The sequence below is a fragment of the Loxodonta africana genome, chromosome 21 (genome assembly GCF_030014295.1).
Source record: "Loxodonta africana isolate mLoxAfr1 chromosome 21, mLoxAfr1.hap2, whole genome shotgun sequence".
NCBI classification, from domain to species: domain Eukaryota; kingdom Metazoa; phylum Chordata; class Mammalia; order Proboscidea; family Elephantidae; genus Loxodonta; species Loxodonta africana.
In genome coordinates, this window is record NC_087362.1 from 50,012,468 (window position 1) to 50,026,726 (window position 14,259).

The 14,259-nt window shown below is 42.5% G+C and overlaps 1 protein-coding gene across 10 annotated transcripts in view; it reads left to right on the plus strand.

Moving 5' to 3' along the window:
* AGRP (agouti related neuropeptide) overlaps positions 1-14,259 on the plus strand; it is a 155,546-nt gene that overhangs the window by 48,836 nt on the left and 92,451 nt on the right. For 6 of the 10 annotated variants that reach the window (XR_010318868.1, XR_010318873.1, XR_010318870.1 and 3 more), the window contains 2 exons: positions 4,613-4,675; positions 5,884-12,009. The gene's annotated coding sequence lies outside the window, so the exon portion shown is untranslated. The remainder of the gene's footprint in view (positions 1-4,612; positions 4,676-5,883; positions 12,010-14,259) is intronic. The other 4 variants (XR_010318869.1, XR_010318874.1, XR_010318871.1 and 1 more) reach the window with 2 other exon arrangements.

Sequence of the window (14,259 nt, forward strand, 5' to 3'; positions counted from 1 at the left end):
ATTCAAGCTGGATTCAGAAGAGTACTTGGAACCAGGGTTGTCATTGCTGACGTCAGATGCATCCTGGCTGAAAGCAGAGAATACCAGAAAGATGTTTACCTGTGTTTTATTGACTATGCTAAGGCACTTGCCTGTGTGGATCACAACAAATTATGGATAACATTGCAAAGAACGAGAATTCCTGAACACTTAATTGTGCTCATGAGTAACCTGTACATAAATCAAGAGGCAGTCATTTGAACAATATTTATTCAGTCTGTATGCCGAGCACATAATCCAAGAAGCTGGACTGTATGGAGAAGAGCAGGGTATCAGCATTGGAGCAAGACTCATTAACAACCTGCACTATGCAGATAACACAACCTTGCTTGCTGAATGTGAAAAGGACTTGAAGCACCTATTGATGAAGATCAAAGACCACGCCTTCATTATGGACTATGCTTCAACATAAAGAAAACAAAAATTCTCACAATTGGACCAATAAACAACGTCATGATAAATGGAGAAAAGATTGAAGTTGTCAAGGATTTCGTTTTACTTGGATCCACAATCAAAGCTCATGGAAGCCGCAGTCAGGAAATCAAAAGATGGATTGCATTGGGCAAATCTGCTACAAAAGACCTCTTTAAAGTGTTGAAAAGCAAAGATATCACCTTGAAGACTAAGGTGCGCCTGACCCAAGCCATGGTATTTTCAATCACCTCATATGCAGGTGAAAGCTGGGTGATGAATAAAGAAGACCCAAGAAGGACAGATGCCTTTGAGTTGTGGTGTTGTTGAAGAATATTGAATATACCATGGGCTGCCAAAAGAATGAACAAATCTGTTTTGGAAGAAGTACAACCAGAATGTTCCTTGGAAGCAAGGATGGTGAGACTACATCTCACATACTTTGGACATGTTGTCAGGGGGACCAATGCTTTGGAGAAGGACATCATGCTTGGTAAAGTAGAGGGTCAGTGAAGAAGAGGAAGACCCTCAACGAGATGGATTGACACAGTGGCGGCAAAAACAGGCTTGAAGCGTAACAGTGATTGTGAGGACGGTGCAGGATGGGGCAGTGTCTGGTTCTGTTGTACACAGGGTTGCTATGAGTTGGAATTGACTTGACAGCACCTAACAACAAAAACAAGTGGGGTTTACCCCAGGTTGGTTTGATAGTCAAACATAAATTAATACAATTCACTATATTATCCAACTTAAAAAAAAATCATCTCAACAGATGCAGAAAAAGCATTTGACAAAATGCAACATCTATTTCTGATTTAAAACTCTCAGCAAACTAGGAATAGAAGATAATTCCCTTGATAATCTTGATAAAGGGCATCTACAAATATCTCAGATAACATAACATAATATTTAATGGTGATAGAATCAATGCTTTCCTTTTCGGATCAGGAACAAAACAAAATGTCTGCTCTGACCATTTCTATTCACCATTATACTGGAGATTACGGCCAGGGCAAACAGGCAAGAAAAAGAAATCAAAAGCATGTAGATTGGACAGGAAGAGTTATAACCATCTATATTAGCAAAGAACATGATTGTCTGTATAGAATAGCCAATGGAATCTACAAAAAAGTAATAGAATAAATCCGTGCATCCAGTGAGGAACCCTGCGATCATGTGCACCATTAACAAGACTCACCGTTGAAACTCCAGGCTGAGATTCAACCTCCCAGGTTGTTGTTAGTTGTTGTCGAGTTGATTCTGAACCACGGCAACCTCAAGTGTGCAGAGCAGAACTGCTCTGTAGGGTTTTCAAAGCTGCGACCTTTTGAAAGCAGATCACCAAGTCTGTCTTCTGAGGTGACAGATTTGAACTGTCAACCTTTTGGCTAGTAGTTGAGTGCCTAGTAGTTTGCACCACTCAGGGACTTCAACCTTCCAGGGTTGTGAGGAGAGCCAACCTGTAGCCAATGCCTTCTGGGTCATATAAGATCAATATACAAATATCAGTTGAGTTTCAATATACTAGCAATGAATGATCAGAACTTGAAATTAAAAAAAAAAAGCCACATTAAAAAAAAATGACCTACTTTGGCATAAATCTGATAAGAGTTGTGGAAGATCTGTACATTAAATATAAAAAAAAAATTCCTGAGAGAAATTTACAAAAAAAACCCACATTAAATGATGATATACAATTTTCATGGGCTGGAAGTTTTAATGGTCTTAAAATGGTTTTTTTTTCCTCAATTTTTTCTACAGATTCAATGTAATCCCAACCATGATCCCGGCAAGCTATTTGGAAAAAAGTGATTATGTAAAAATACTATTGTGAAAATAGAACCCTGATTATGTGACTTGTTTCCAAATGTCAGCAGTTTGGACTCTATCATAAAGACAAACTTCCCGGTAGTAGGAAGGTATTTAAAGTTTAAGAGAACCTGTGTCATAGTGTCGCAGACTAACGCAAAAGAACACAATACAATACAAAACAAAACAAAAAAGTCCCTAAAGCAAGTTGTTTTGTAGAAATGCACAAGCTTATTCTAAAACTCACTTGAATATGCAAAAGACCTAGAATAGCCAAAACATTTTTTATAAAGGAGAAAAAAGTTGGAAGACTTATTTCCTGATTTTAAGGCTTATCAAAAAGCCACAGTTGTTAAGACCCAACCCCAAGCCCAGTGTCGTCGAGTCGATTCCAACTCATAGCGACCTGTTATTAAGACAGGGTGGTATTAGTGCCGAGTTAAAAAAATGGATCAGTAGAACAGAGTAGTGAGTCTAGAAATAAAGCCGCGTAACATGGACAATTGATTTTTTTTTTTACCAAAATATAAAGGTGAATAAATGGAGAAAACATAGTTTTTTCAACAAATGGTACTGGAATAACTGGATTTTCATATATAAAAAGTTGAACATTGATCCATACGTGGCACCATATACAAAATTTAACTCAAAATGTACTATAGACCTAAATGTAAAATCTAAAATTCTAGAAATAAGCCTAGGAGAAAATCTTTGTGACCTCGCGTTAGGCAAAGCCTTCTTAGATAAACTAGACTCATCAAAGTTAAAATTTTCCAGTCTTCAAAAGTCTTTGTGAAGAGAATGAAAAAAAAACAAGCAGCAGAGAGAAAAGATTTGAAAATCATATTTCTAATAAGAGGTTTGTACCTAGAATATATAAACCAACCAAAAAAATAAAACCTGTTGCCATCGAGTCGATTCTGACTCATAGTGACCCTATAGGACAGAGTAGAGCTGCTCCATAGGGTTTCCAAGGAGTGCCTGGTGGATTCGAACTGCAGACCCTTGATTAGCGATCGTAGCTCTTAACCACGATGCCACCAGGGTTTCCAGAATATATAAAGACCTGTCAAAATTCAAGAATAAGAAAACAAATAACATAATAAACTAACAGGCAAAAGTTTCAATAGACATTTCACCCAAGAGGATATATGGGTGGTAAATAAGCACATTAAAAGATGTTCAACAGCATTAGTCATTAAGGAAATATATTTTAAAACAACAGTGAGATATGACTGTACACTAACCAGAATAGCTAAAATTAAAAAGCCTCACTAAACTAGTTGCTGGCAAGCATGTAGAAGAGCTAGACCTCTCATACAATCCTGGTGAAAAGTAATACGGTTCAATTACTTTGGAAAAAAGTTGGGTAGTTTCTTAAAAAGTTAAACATAAGTCTATCACAAAACCCAGTCTTCCCACTACTGGGTATTAACCCAAGATAAATGACGTCCTATGTCCATACAAAGGCTTGTCCATGAATTATTTGTAATAATTTAAAACCAGCAACAGCTCAAATGTCCATGGACAGGTGAAGAGATAAACTGTGGAATATCCATACAATGGAATAATGCTCAGCAATAAAAATAAAAGAATTATTGAGATACAGAACTTAGAGGAATCTCAAAATCGTTATGCTGAATGAAGAAGCCAGATAACACTGAGAACATACTATGTGATTGCATTTATATAAATTGTGGAAAATGCTGACTATAGTGACAGAAAGGAGATCAGTGGTTGCCTGGGCAGGGGTGAGGGCTAGGAGCATTAGATGAGAAAGATGCAGGAAAAGCTGTTGGAGGTGATAGATATGTTTATTACCCTGAATACGATGATGATTTTACAGACGTATACCTATGTCAACAAATCCTGGTGGCGTAGTGGTTAAGTGCTACAGCTGCTAACCAAAGGATCGGCAGTTTGAATCCACCAGGCGCTCCTTGGGAACTCTATGGGGCAATTCTACTCTGTCCTATAGGGTCGCTATGAGTCGGAATTGACTCGACGGCACTGGGCTTGGTTGTTTTTTTTTTTTTTTTTTTTGGTTTATACCTATGTCAAAGGAGCCCTGATAGTGCAGTGTTTAAGCGCTTGGCTGCTAACCAAAAGGTTGGCGATTCAAATTCATCAGTCAATCCTCTGGAGAAAAATGTGGCAGTCTGCTTCTGTAAAGATTACAGCCTTGGAAACCCTCTGGGGCAGTCCTATAGGGTAGCCATGAGTTGGAATCAACTCAGTGGCAACGGGTATACTTATGTCACAATTCATGAAATTATGCGTTTTAAAAACATGCTGTGTGTTAAGCATTCTGTGTCATGCCAAGGGTTCAGAAAACCTCTTTGTCTTTTGACAGATAGAAGAGTGTGGTGGACGTGTCCTTAATATACAGAAGAACCAATGGAGTCCTTGAACAATGGTATGAACCTGACCCTACTTACCTTACTCACTGGCTTTGAGTCTATTCTGAGTTATAGTTACGCTACGGGACAGAGGAGAACTGCCCCATAGGGTTTACATAGGGCTGTAACCTTTATGGAAGCAGGCTGCCACCTCTAACCCATGGAGCCGCTGGTGGGTTTGAACCGCCGACCTTTAGGTTAGGAGCCAAATGCTTTAACCACTGCACCACCACAGCCCCTTGAAGATGACCCTAAAAAAATCCCCCCAAAACAAAACCAACTGCTGTCTATTCCATCTTATAGTGACCCTATAGGAGCCCTGGTGTTGCAGTGGATAAGAGTTCTGTTGCTAACCAAAAAGTTGACATTTGGAATCCACCAGCCACTCCTTGGAAGCTCTATGGGGCAGTTCTACTCTGTCCTATAGGATCACTATGAGTCGGAACCTGACGCTAGTCATACTCAAATAAGAGGCAGAGTTGTTTTAGTTTGGGTTTCCCGTGAAGATGACCTTGAGACAAACATTGCAGCACAGGTCATTTATTTTCTGGTACCAGAAGCAAGAGTAGGATAATGTAGAAATGTTATAGGGAGGGAAGGCAGCAGTGTAAAGTGTGTTATTGAAAAAGCTTCCACTTTGGATAACTGGCTGGTAATCCCAGGGTGGGGGTGAGGATTCTGCGAAACTGCAGAACAAATACCTCAGAGCTATTGAATGTGAGGCAGGAGTAAGCTGGGGGAGACACACACCAACTCTTCTTTGTGTAGGTGGTTCAGGGGGTGTTAATTGCTCACACTTTGGGCCATCCTTGAGAGTGGGCCCAGAAAGGCCCCAGCCACTGGGGCCACTGCAGAGCCCATCAGAGAGTCACGAAGAGGTGAGGGCTGCCTCACGTAGATCTTGTTGGGGATGTAAGTTCTTGACCCTGCCTAGACAAACTGAATCATAAACTCTTGGGTTGGGACCCAGCTGCTTATGTTTTAACACTGACACTTAGCCCCTGGCAAACTACAAATAGGTCCTTGGAAACCAGTGAGAAGATAGAGATCATTTCTTCATACACAAAATCTTTATTGAGCCCCTACTGTGTGCCAAGGTCTAGTGCACACACTGAGGGGCTTACTAGGCCTTGAAGGGAAAGGGTACAGGGACCCATGTGAGCATTGGGGATGGAACAGAAAGATGTCAGTCTCTTGGGAATCCCATGGTCTGTCCACTCCTCAGGGATGCTGACCAGGGAACGATGTGACCCTCCCAGTCCAGGAAGGCCCCTGTCTCCTTCTCTGTGAGCTGTGACAACACCTTCAGGACACCCTGGATGGACTCTGTCACCGTCAGTGGGGGCTGCAGAACACACAACCCCCGTGGCCCAGCTGAATTCACCTGACCCAGACTACCTACAACTGGACATGTGAGGCTGAACCAAAGTCAGGGAGGTGGCCAGAAGAGGCAGGACCCCTATCTTCATGGCCAAAAAATGACACTCATGTGAACACACACCAAAGGATTCCCATGTAATCCATCTGCTCCCTCTCTAATCCACCACCTCTTCTGGAGCACACCCCTCTTACCCCAACCTCTCATTCTCTAGCACCCACTTCCTAAGATGCACTATTGCCCTTTTCTTGGCTGGTGGACTCCCAGGAACAGCATAGACCTGTGCACTCAACCTTCCTGCTAGGCAACTATCTTGGGCAACACACCTAATGACAACATATGTCCCTCCTGCTGCTGATAGCCTGAAAGAATGTTGCTTCATTTGACCTGACATCTCTGCCAAGCTCTCCTGAGAGTCCTACTCTGTTGCCCTGTTCCCAGGTGCCAGCAGGGCCATAACTTTGGGGGTTGGGGGAACTGACACTCACAATGTGCAAAGTGGAAGAGCCCATGTCTGTGTGCACCCAGCCAGGGCTGATACCTGCACACAGGATGCCTTCCTCGGCATAGGCCAGAGCTTGGCGCCAGGTCGGCATGTTCAGAGCAGCCTGGGAAAGGGATGAGTTACAAGGGCTATGGCAGAGTCAAGGATGCTCCAAATTCAGCTGAAGTCCCAGGCACTCTCTTCTCACCTTCCTACAGCTGTAAGACACAACTTTCCCAAGTTCCCACTTCCATAATTGTGCGATGAAACCTGTAGCACTGGAAACGTTGATGATGACAGCTCTTGGCCAGCTCAGTTCCTTCTGGGGGTGGGTGCAGGCAGCCTTCCTCAGCAGTGAGCCAATGACCTGCAAGATGTGATGTGGGGAGAGCTGTGCAAGTAAGAAGGTTCAAGGCCTCAGCATTTCATTCTTGACAAATCTAAACCTGACAGCCATCTGTCAGTGGCTGTTGAGTTGATTCTGTCTCATAGTGACCCCTATGTGTGTCAGAGTAGAACTGTGCTTCACAGGATTTTTAAAGGTTGATTTTTTTAAGTAAGTGGATCATTGGGCCTTTCTTCTGAGGGGTCTCTGGATGGATTTGAACCTTTAACCTTTGGGTCAGCACCTGAGAGTATTAACTCTTTGCACTATCAAGAGATTCCAAACCTGACAACAAGCTCATTATATTTCCATTCCACAAGAAAGGCTACATGATCTGACTTGGGAGCAGGCATCAGGTCTATTGGAACCAGACCTGTTCTCCAACCTGGTCTACTCATTTCTGGTTCCCTGTTCCAGAACCCTGAGATCACAGGGAATCAGCTGAAGGGCAGGATCTAATCTTGGCCAGCAGGTGGCGGTAGGGGCTTACCTGGCCAAGAAGCCCCGCAAGGGTTGTCGAGTATAACAAGTGCATGTAGGATGCAGTATCTGTATCCAGTGATGAGTTTCACCAGCCCAGCGTTGTTGGCCAGCACCTAACATTCAGCTAGCTGGATGGATGTGGGGCCTGTGATGTCTTTGGGGAAAAGGCAGAGCTGGCATCAGATCTTTGCCTCATCCCCCTACCCTCATTCTCTGGGTTTCTGCTTCTAGTTTGATGGCCCATCCCCCTCCTCATCATAACACATTAAACCTCCTACTGTCCATGGACTAAAGACTGAGGCTTTGTGTGTGGGAACTCTGTCTAAGAGGTCTGTCTTTTCGCCATGCCATCCTCACGATCAGCTGAGCAGAGATGAGAGATTTTTGACCTGTGGATAGTAGGGTAGACATTCAGACCTATGAGTATTCACAGTGGGTATGGGGAGCCTCTCCAAAGGAAGGTCAGTTGGGTGAGTTTCAGAACGGGTCTAGACCATGCCCATGTAGAAGTCAGTTGAAAGCAGATCCTGTGACAAATGTGAATCAGGGTGGGGACCTAGTGGGGTGGGGGGAGTTGGCAGGGTAGAGAATCCTGAAAGCAGGGAGATAAATAGCCCATGGCTGGTTGTGCCCTCACCAAGGCGAAGGATCCGCAGGTTTGGTTCCTGTTCTGCCAGATCTCGGAGGCTCTGGGGGAGAGGGTGCAAGGGTGACCCTGGACCTCACAAACCTTTTCCCCACCTCACACTCAGCTTGGCCCTGGAAGCCCCTTACCTGTGCTTGGGGCCCACTGGGGTTCCGGCCTGTGGCAGAAACCAGCTTGGGAGGCTGGGACAGTGCCAGCAGTTGCGGCACCAGCTACAGCCCAAGGCCATGGTTCGTGCCTGTCACCAAGGCACTGGAAAGACTGTTCTGGGACATGGCGCTGAAGCCTCTCGCAGATCCTTCTCTCTGTCTAGCTGCTCTTCAATCTGTGGATGTTTTGGATCCTTGTGGCTGTAATCCGATGGGAATGGGTCCTGCCCTTTGTGACCCCTTGAGTCAATTGAGAGATACCAGGCCTTTGAGAAACAGAAAGTGGACTTTGTTGCAAACCAGTCAAGCAAGGAGCTTGGAGACTAAATCTCAAATCAAGCTCCCTGAGGTTGGGGATTTTAGGGTAGTTATAGGGTTTGGGATAGGGAACTTATGCATAATTCATAAGAATTTCTGAGAGTAGGTGGGCAATTTTAGGAACTAATTAACACGTATAGGGGTACAGATGGGTTGCAATATGACAGCTGGGGGCTATGACACATGAAGTTTTTCTAAGGCCAGGTTTGCAGCTAATAAGCTGCAATTCGGGGGCGGGGGGGTGGCAGTTAGTGAGTAGTGAAGCGGCCTTGAGCAGGGAAACAGGTAAGATGACCTTGTGTTATTACACAGAAATGTCTTATCAGGAATTCACAGGTCGGGGGATGGGTGTTGGGCAGAGGGGGAATAGTTTAACCCTGTTGGTTACATTACCCCCTCTGGTTTTCAGGGTCTTCAATCTTGAAGATATATCTTTATGTAGGTGATGGCCCAGACCCCTGGAGCTTTTTTATTTTTTTAAAAAGTGATCTTTATTTGTCTTTTGGGGTTGGAAAGATTACATATAAAGTTATAGATATATTTTAACATTGTATGTATTACACAAAATTAAAAAAATTTTTTTTTATTTTATGTAGTATATATTACTAATGATAAAATGTACAAAAAAACCCAAAACAGTCGTAAGTGCTGTGGTTCATTGTAACTCAAATACACTGTAAGTCGAGGGCTTCCTGTATGTCATGCGTACACACAGTCATTCTATAAATAATGTTATATCCTATTTTTTATTTGTCTTTACATAGTATACATGAGTATAACAGTATTTTCACATGTCATTAAAGATCTTTAAATGCCTCCAGTTTTTGATGGCCATCGAAGTAGCATGCCTACCTGGAGACAGCACTCGTATCGTCATGGTGCAACAAGCTCTCATTTATACGATTCCTGAACTTTGGCAGTAATCTTTAACTGAAACCACTTAGGGTACATAGAAAAGTCTCTTTAATCTGTTATCCAATGGGTTATATGAAGCCCCACTGATATTATATAAATACCGAAGTGTATTCGGTGCCAAAATGTCACTGAGATTCTATCAGTGGCTGCAGTGCAAACAGAATTTACACATTTTAAAAAGCAGCTGCAAATAATGCAAAGAAAGGCAGATGCTGATTCTGAGGGTTCATGTCAAATTTCTAAATTATAAATGTAGCATTGCTCATCTGATCAGAAGAGATTTGGCCAGAGGGTCAGTATAGCACACTGGAAAATCTGAGCTTAGTTCCAAACCAGTGTTTTATAATTATGGATGAAAAAAATAAAAAGTGCATTTTGAAGGTCTGTTAAGTATGTTTTAAAAAGTCAACTTACTAAGAACTTATTTTTAAAATAGATCTCTCTGTTTGTTCAAGGGCATCAAACATCTTAGCCCACAAAATTTTATAGGGATAATTAGTGCCTTTTGGTGAAATGTAGTCATAAATCTAAACTCCTATAATGTATAGAAAATGTACAATTTTTTGGAAAAAGTGTGAAATAAGCGTCTAATAAAGCACACCAAGATATGGTAGAAATTAACTCTTTAATAACCCTACATGGCAACTTTCATCTCTAATATTTCTTCCCAAACTAATGCAAGCTCTCTGTGAAGCTTAAGATTGTGTGTCATCTTGGCTGGACCATGATCCTCAGTGTTTTATATGTGATCACTCCCATGACTAAATCTGCTGTGAGTAGCCAATCAGTTGAAAGGGAGTTTCCTTGGGGATGTGGCCTGGATCCAAATATAAGCAGATGTTCTGGATTTTTTGCTCACTCTGGATCCTGCGCAGCCTCCTGTTTGTCTGACCTCTGGTTCTTGGGACTTGAGCTATCAGCTTATCTGTAGATCTTGGAATTCGGGGATCTTCACAGCCCGAGAGCAGGAGCCCCACTCTCCAACCTGCCAATCGTGGGTTTGCCAGCCCCTGTGACTGTGTGAATTGAGAGAAACTTCTATCCTGATGCACAGACTTGGGACATTGGAGCCTCTACAATCTCATGAGCCATTTCCTTGATATAAATCTCTGTTTATATATATTTATACGCTTTACTGGTTTTGCTTCTCTAGAGAACCCAGCCTAAGATTGCCTCTAAAACCTGAAAAACCAGACCCATTGCCATCGAGTCAATTCTGACTCATAGTGACCCTATAGGTCAGAGCAGCTGGTAGATTTGAACTGCTGACTTTTTGATTAACAGCCCAGTTCTTAACTCAAAATTGCATAGAAAATTTATGATAGAAAAAGCTCCTTGATTACCTAGTACAGCTTTCTTATTTTATAGGTAAGGAAACCAAGGCTCAGGAGGTAGTTTGTATATCAGCAGATTGTTCGACTGGGGATTAGAATCAGATTTTAGCTAAGGTTTTTCGAATATGGCCACTAAGACTCATAACACATAAACAAGTTTTATATGTGACGAAATTTCACCAAGATAAAACAAGATTGTCCCATTGCCTCTGATGCCTTTGAACTGAAATTCTCTGTGTTGGAGGTTTTGCAATTCAGATAATTCAAGTTTCTTTGAACTCTATGTCATTACTCTTTCTTGTAATTCAGTGATAAAGAGGAGTTAAATTTCAAAAGTGGAACATGTTCTGATTTCCGAATTAGTGCTCTAACATGCCAAATACTTGCAAGTACACCCACAAAAGTCCAAACTATTACATAAAATATATTAATTTTAAGTCTTATAAAAGCACATTTCAATGGCATCTCCCCCGGAAATTTTGAGCTTACTGACTGGTGTAAGCATGTGCAATGTAGGATCTGAGGTTTGTTAAGGGGAATGCAGTCGGATGCTGAAGCATCATGATGTTTACACCTTTTAGGTGATTTTGAATGAACATGGTAAGACAGTTTAAGAGGCAGGGCAAAAACAGACAGGTTAGTAAAAGAATTATCAGCAGAGTAACAGGGAGCCAGAGCCAACAAAAAGTGGGAAACAGGGAAGTTATTTATGACAACCAATCAGATGAAGTTTTTAGCTGCTGTAGAAAGAGAAGGAAGAACACAATGATTGCCAAGATGGTAAAGGCAATGTAAACATTAAGAGCACAATCATGATGGAGGGTCTCCCAGTTGGAGGGGCACAGGTTTAGGCATGAGTTTTTTACTTTTACTTTTTAACAGATATTTTAAGTCCTACACAGGCTTACAGGTCCAGTTGTTTTGTTGAGTTTGTTCTTGTTGCAGAGGATCTTCCGGGGATGGTGCAGGTTTGAGGCAACTGTGATGCACCGAAGCTTTGATGTTTTTGAGTTTAGTTGCAGAGTGGGTGGTTAAAAGAACAGTGTACAGCCTAGTCCACCGGAATTCCAGGGGCTTAGCTTTCCAGGTTTTCAGCAGAACTTGGTTACCAGGCTGGAATGAGTGAAGTGGGGCATCAACAGGATATTTCAGACAGCCTAGAGCAAACATGTGAATAGGAGATAGAACAGCAGACAACGACAACAAATATTTTTGGAGAGCAAGCTCCCTGGTGACAGAAACCTGAGTATTGGTTAAAGGTAAGTTATTTTTGAAAATGGTTTTCCATGCATAATTTTGAAAGGGCACAATTACATCCAGCTTCTGGGGATGACCCATATCCTAAGAGGGCTAAGGGCAAAACTTGGGTCCAGGTTATCTTTGTTTCTTGAAAGATTTTGGCAGTTTGGTTTCTTAGCGTGTGATTTATCTTTTTAACTTTTTTGCTTGACTGTGGTCTCCAGGTTGAGTGTAATTTCCATTTGATTTCTAAAAGTCTAGAGACTTCTTGTGTGATTTGTGAGGCGAAGTATGATAGATTGTCTCTTCTGATTGTTGTAGGCAGGCTGAACCTGGGAGTGATTTTATTAAAGAGCTGTTTTGTAGCTTCTGATGTTTTCTTTGTTTTTATAAGGGCCATTTATGAAAATCTGTTGCTGCTCTCTATTCAGCTATTTGTTTGAGATCTCTAATAGTGTAATTTAGAGCTGTTTCTAGAAGTTGTAAAGAAGGGATTAAAGTTAGCTGTCTACTAGCCTTTGAATTCACAGTTTGTTCAACAGCAGCTCTGGTGGCTTTGTCTGCTTTAGCACTGCCTGAGACAGTAGCGGAAGTTTCCTTTTGATGTCCCAGACAATGCGTGACTGAAACTATGTGTTGGTATTTTCATAGCTTCAAGCAGGGCTAAAATTTCTGTGGCATACTTAATGTCTTTCCGAGCTGATCTTAAATGGCTCCATTCTTTCCAAATGGCCCTGTGGTCATGCAGGACTAAGAAGGCATATCTGAAATCTGTGTAAAAGTTGGTTGTTTTACCGGCAGCTATTTGGAGGGCTCACATGAAAGCAATCAGCTCTGCTTTCTGTGCTGAGGTTCCAGGTGGAAGAGGATAGGCTTCAAGGACATTGGTTTGGGTTACCACTGCATAGCCTGCTTTTTGAGTTCCATTTTCTATAAAGCTGCTTCCATCTGCGTAGAGGTTAGGTCTGGATTTGAAATGAGCTAGTCAGACAAATGCAGCCTGTTGGAGTAGACTTCTTCAATAATTTGGAGGCTGTCATGGACTGGCTCACTTGTAGGGTTTGTTGTTAACAGGCTGACTGGGTTCAGGGTAGAAGTTACCTTGAGGGTGACCTCTGGATTGTCCAGGAGCTGGGCTTGTTAGCAGGCCATTCAGCCTGCTGTGAGCCAGCGCCTGCCTTTCTGCTCCAGTATGGTGAAAACTGCATGAGGCACAAACACAGTCTCAGGCTGACCTAAGGTAAACTTTCCAGCTTTGGCTGAAAGGAGGCAAGTCGCTGCTATCACCCTAAGATCGGCTGGCCACCCCGACAGACTGGATCCAGAAGTTTAGAAAAATATGCTACTGGACTTTTCCAAGGACTCAGTTGTTGGGTTAAGACCCGTGCTGCGACTCTCCCCATTTCTTGTACTACAGTCTGAAGGGCTTTCTGAGGTCTGGACGTCCGAGTGCTGGGCAGAGGCTAGCTTTTCCTTGATTTTCAAGAAGGCTTGTTGACGCTTGTCTGTCCATTCAAAAGGGTCAGAGTCCTTTCCTCCGGTGGCTTCATAGAGAGGCTTTGTTATTAACCCAAAGTTTGGGATCCAAATCATACAAAAACCAGCCATACCTAGAAAGCCTCAAAGTTGTCTCTGGGTGGCTGGGGTAGAGATATGGAGGATTGCTTGTTTCCACCCTGGGAGCAGAGCCCGTTGACCTTGAGAAATCTGGAAACCTAGGTAAGTTACTTTTTGTTGTGAGATCTGAGCCTCGGCAGTGCATACTCGATAACCAGCCTGGGCTAGAAAGTTCAAAGTTAGAATTGTGTTTTTATCTGGGTCCTCTTTTGTAGGAGTATCGACAAGGCGGTCATCTACCTATTGAAGAGGAAGACCACAAACCGCCTGTAGACCCCAAAGATCTTTTGCCAGGGCCGTTCCAAATAGGGTGGGGGTAGTTTTGAACCTCTGAGGAAGAACAGTCCAGAAATATTATTTTTCTCCTGAATATGGTTCCTCCCATTCAAAGGCAAGTATTTCCTGAGGTTCGGAAGCTAAAGGAATGCAGAAGAAGGCATCCTTCAGGTCTAGGACAGTAAACCAGGCATCGCCTGGAGACAGAGAGGTTAAGAAACTATAAGTGTTTGGAACCATGGGGTGCAAGTCTTCAGTTACTTGATTGACTGTGTGCAAGTGCTGCATAAACTGATATTCTCTTGTTTTTGGCTTTTTTACTGGGAGCATTGGGGTGTTGAAAGCAGATTTACATCAGCACATGAGCCCTGCTTGTA